General features: G+C 42.1%; 1 non-coding gene across 1 annotated transcript; it reads left to right on the forward strand.

Annotated features, from left to right (window-relative positions):
- Positions 1-314: 314 nt before the first annotated feature.
- Positions 315-386, forward strand: Trnam-cau (transfer RNA methionine (anticodon CAU)). Its single transcript has one exon. It is a non-coding gene; the product is annotated as a tRNA-Met (tRNA).
- The last annotated feature ends 5,107 nt before the right edge of the window (positions 387-5,493 follow it).

The raw sequence follows: 5,493 nt of genomic DNA on the forward strand, positions 1-5,493 counted from the left end.
TACTGACGACGCAACACTTTTGTAAGTCTTACCATCACAATTCGATTATTAATCTTTAAATGATAATTTATATTTTTAAATACAAATAGTATATTTAATAAACATTGTATACATATAGAACAGTATCCTAACACGTACTTATAAAACAGGTTTGATTGTCTACTAAGGGTCAAAGCGTTTAATTGGTAACAAACAGGAACATTACATACCTGGTAATTAGTTAGATATCAGTGGCTTCATAAACGGTTAATAAATAGTAAATAATAAAATAATTTCTTATCAACAACTTATAAACCTTTATGATCCTCAACATAAGCAGAGTGGCGCAGTGGAAGCGTGCTGGGCCCATAACCCAGAGGTCCGTGGATCGAAACCACGCTCTGCTATGTTAAGTTTCTTTTTTGACAGTTTTGTTGGCATTAAAACAGTGCTCATTTATTGACTACAATTATAAAATAAAAATTTACCTGCACCTGCTGTCATGATTATATCTATAGTTCAAACACTTATGCATGTCACTTAAACTTTAACTTAACTGTAGAAAAAAATATCATTAGACTTAGCAATCAGTAGTGTGATAAAATTCATAGCGTTAAGAGTGACCTGGATAACTCTGTTAACATCAACCAAGCAGTGACCTTTACCGATTTTGTATTCTTTCCCCTCCTGGGCTGTTAATGTGTGCAATGACCTCCTGTCCTGTATTACCCTAAGCCTATTTTGAGGTTTTGTATTTCGTTTTCATAGGGTCGAGGAAAACATGATGCAACGGTAGATCGCCAGCTTCCCATCGATGCGTAGGGGAGCCGAAACTAGACTATTCTGGTCTAGGAAGTTTTTCCACCACCAAAGAGAAAAGCTCAACGGTTGTTTGCTGTGCCGGAGTTGGAGACCCGATTTTGATCCAGTTTGCAACCTCGGGTCGGATCGGTGGTCCTTCCATATCCCATACCAGCAACACAAAATCCGCTCCTCAGTTCAAACTATGGGCTTTTTTAGAGGATAGCTGTATAACCATCTGTATCTTTTTCTCAATCCGCCCGTCTGTGTTAATTTCAAGTTATAGTTTGGGTATCTTCAATAAAAGGGTGAATAGGCTGATTCTTAGATAGTGCATTCACCACCTACCACTTTATTTCCATCTTCCAATGGCTGGCATGACAGTCAAGTACTATCCAGTCGAAATTTAAAAAAATCGCTTCTAAAAACTAGGAGTACTGAGTAGAGCGAGGCAATACTTTACACCGTGGCACTTCTGTATATTACACAAAGCACAGGTTCGTCCTCACATGGAGGGTTGTTCTCACCTTCGGTCCGGTGCCCCGTTGTACCAACTTCTCCCACTTGACTCAATACAACTTCGGGCCGTTAGTATTGTCAACGATCCCATGCTCACAGACGAGCTAAAACCCTTAAGCCTCCGAAGATATATAAGCTCCCTCTGTGTGTTCTATCGTCTGCACAAGTGGGAATGTTCCGAAGAATTGTTTGATAAAGTGCCATCGTTACAGTTTTATCAATGCACTACTCCCTGTAGGGACGATTTTACTTTACTGTTGTACTCTCTAAAACCTATCATTGCGATCTAGCCAATGTCAATATTTTAAAAGAGATATTACAATTAAATAACTAGATCTCTTTAGGTATTACAAATAATCAAGCCCAGTGAATTGGTTTATACAATAGTCAAAACAGTTAGTTTTTTGGTTGACAATATCTGAGATTATCAGTTTTTCAGTTTTTTCCTCACATGAATATGATGGTGACCGTTTAGAATTTAATTTTAATTTCAGTTGTAGTTGCTAACCCCCTAGAGTTAAATTGTTTTAAACAGTGAAATCATTTGACGGGAGCTAGAATAGGAGGAGTGGGCAATTTGAAGCCTCCCCACACTCGCACGTCAAGTCTGTGCGTTGGAGTCGGTGAGATAGAACTCTGGTGAGATAGAGATTTTCTTGGTCTCTGAAGATCAAGAAAAATTCTCAATTCTAAATTTTTTTTATATTTAAAGATTACTCAAGACTAAATTCTTATTCTCAAAAGCTAGGTAAACATGAAAATTTTATAAGGACACTTCGTCCGAGATTCACAAAAAGCATTTGTACAATATCTCGTAAAAGGACTCGCAAATTCTCTGTAACGAGTGAATTTTAAGGAATGTGTATAATTTCGTCTTAATTTATTTGAACCCTCTCATTTAACAAGAGCCTACACACTTTAATGTATTTTCTATTATCATTTACTTGAAATACTTATAGATTTCACACATTAAATACAATTAGGTTCCATTGTAATTGGATTATTACACATAATTGTTTTATATGAAATTAATGTAAAAAAATAACTAGTTAATGAAGAAAAATAAGTACATTAAAAATATTAACATCGATTCAATAGGACTATTTAAGAACAATGTGATACAATAACAGACCTAAATAAAATTGTAATGTTCGGAAATACTACCTTTTGCGTTACTTGACAGATATCAGAACGTCGAGTTAAATATAAAATAATATGGTTAATAACATAGAATAACCGAAAATCTTACTTACTTATATATATGTGTTTGCTAAAATCTTAGATATCATAAAATTAACATATCGTAAATTCAAAGAACAACCAGCATCACAGTAAAGGTACATTCCATGTTTAATTATAACTACTTATTTAAGATAAGAATAAATTTTGCGCATAAAAGAATACTGGCGTCTACACAGCCGCAACACTGCTTGTATGCAATGCTAGTTACTATGTCTATAAGATTTACCTTGTATTGATTGTGTTTTTTGTCTCACTGGTTGAATAGATCTTTAAGAGAATAAAGAGTTACGATTGAAACTCCACTAAATTGAAAAGTGTTTTCAAAATTCATACGACTTCTTCTTCTTCCTGGCAATTATCCCAGCATTAGCCAGGGTCTGCCTTCCTGCTCAAACTCCTCCACTTTGCACGGTCTTTAGCATCCGCGGTGGTAAGTCCATTGGCTCTCATATCCTGCTTCACGGTGTCCAGCCATCGCTTTCTTGGGCGTCCTGGGGGTCTTGCTCCAGGGACCGACATGTCAAGGCAAATTTTTCCGACGTAATTCTCAGGCCGGCGTGCAACGTGGCCATACCATCTCAGGCGACTCTCTTGAAGCTTATCCGCTACGTCACGGACTCCAAGACTACCTCGGATAAATGTGTTACGTATACGGTCAGCCCGCGTTACGCCACACATCCACCTCAGCATCTTCATCTCCGTGACGTGAAGCTCCTGAGTGTGCCTGGACAGTGTTGGCCAACATTCGCTTCCATATAAGAGAACCGGTCGGATTATGCCCTTGTATATTATTCCCTTGAGCTTGGTAGGTATTCTGCGATCACAGACCACACCTGTGACCTCACGCCATTTCGCCCAAGCAGCGCTGATCCGGGCTTGGACATCGTGATCGATGCCTCCGGACTCATGCAGAATAGATCCAAGGTACCTGAACTTTTCCGACTTAACGGCTGGTTCAGGACCTATATGGATAGTGCAAGAGTCCGTGCTTCCGCAAGCCATGTACTCGGTCTTCGTCACATTTAGTTTAAGACCACCGTTCTCAAGCGTACCCTTCCAGAGGTTCACTCTTCGCTCTAGCGTCAACCTGCTCTCATCAATGAGCGCTATGTCATCGGCATACATCATCAGCCATGGAGGCTGGTCCTGGATGTTAGCCGAGACAGTGTCCAGCACTACACTGAACAAGAAGGGGCTAAGAGCCGAGCCTTGGTGAACCCCTACTGAGATCGGAAAGGGTTTTGTATCGCCAACAGCAGTCCTAACCATTGAAACGGAATCGCGGTACATGTCTCTGATGATGTCAACATAGGCCTCAGGGATCCCTTTGAATCGCAATGCCCACCAGATACATTGACGAGGCACGCAGTCAAAGGCCTTCTGCAGATCTAGGAATGCGACATGCAGAGCTCTCCTTTTTTCCCTGTATGCCTCCATCAGAGTTCTGATGGCAAAGATGGCGTCCAAGGTGCCCGATCCTGGCTGAAATCCATATTGACATTCCGAGACAGTACACTCTCGGCGGAGCCTGAGGTCGATCATACGCTCAAAGAGCTTCATGGTGTGACTCATGATCTTAACGCCCCTATAACTACCACAATCTTGAACACTGCCCCTGCCTTTGTATATAGGGGTAATGTAACTATAACGCCACTGATGTGGCATAGTCCGAGTGTTCAAGACGCGGTTAAAAAGGTCCGTCAGTATGAGCACACCAAGAGAGCCGAATGATTTCCACGCTTCGATCGGAATATCGTCAGGTCCCACCGTTTTCCGATTCTTCATGCGTCGAAGACAATTCCGAGTTTCGTCAGGTGTTATCGGGGCAATAAGTCCAAGATTAGGAGGTATTTCGGTTGGAAGACTGCACGGGTGCTTAGTATTTAGCAACTCCTTGAAGTAGCATCTCCATCTCTCCTTCACAGAGGCATGATTACACAGCAACGTGCCTTGGGAATCTTTGACGCTAAGACATTTTGCGATATCTTGCGTCGCCTTATCCCGAGCTCGTGCCAATTTGTAAATGAACTTCTGCCCCTCCGCAGTTTCAAGTGTATCATATAATGGTGATAACCTATCACTGCGGGCTCTGGCAACAGCCCTTTTACTGGCACGTTTCGCTACTATGTACTCTAGTCTGTCTTCAGGAGAGTTTGATTGCTGCCACTTCTTAAAGGCAGTCTTCTTTTCACGAATCACCTCCTGCACTTCGTCATTCCACCACCATGTCTCCTTGTCAATGACCCGTCCTCCCTTAGAAAGGCCTAGAACTCGTTTACCTGCTGTGATAATTGCTGACTGGGCTCGATCCCAAACTTCCTGAGCAGTTTCGGTATAAGTCGACAGATTTTGACTCTCAACCTCTGCCCGAAAGCTGGTCTGCATCGTTCCATTCAGCAACCACCACCTGATGCGAGGCTTACGTTTCTCGGCCACTTTCTTTTTCGGGGTAACGACATAGTCCATGACAAGAAGTCGATGTTGGGCCGTCAGGCTTTCACCAGGAATGACTTTACAGTTAGTCACCTTGCTGATATGACACCGTCTGGTCAGCAGATAATCTATTTGGGTTGAGTGGGACCCGCTCTTATACGTGATAAGGTGCTGTGGAGTCTTTTGGAAGAACGTGTTCACGACGGCTAAGTCAGACGCAATACAGGTTCTGAGAATATTTTCTCCCTCTGCATTGCGGCGACCATAACCAAAACCACCGTGTACACGATCAAACGTTTCCGCAGCCCTACCTACGTGGCCATTTAAGTCCCCCCCAACTATGATTACTTCAGCAGCTGGTATAGCACGTAGAACCTCTTCAAATTGCTCCCAGAATGACTCTTTTTCGGACCCGCTTCATCCAGCCTGAGGAGTATAAGCACTGATCAAGTTAGTAATCACTCCCTCGATCAGTACCCGCACCCGCATCAGGCGGTCGCAGCGACGATCAACTTCAAG

The sequence above is a fragment of the Danaus plexippus genome, chromosome 14, assembly GCF_018135715.1.
Source record: "Danaus plexippus chromosome 14, MEX_DaPlex, whole genome shotgun sequence".
NCBI classification, from domain to species: domain Eukaryota; kingdom Metazoa; phylum Arthropoda; class Insecta; order Lepidoptera; family Nymphalidae; genus Danaus; species Danaus plexippus.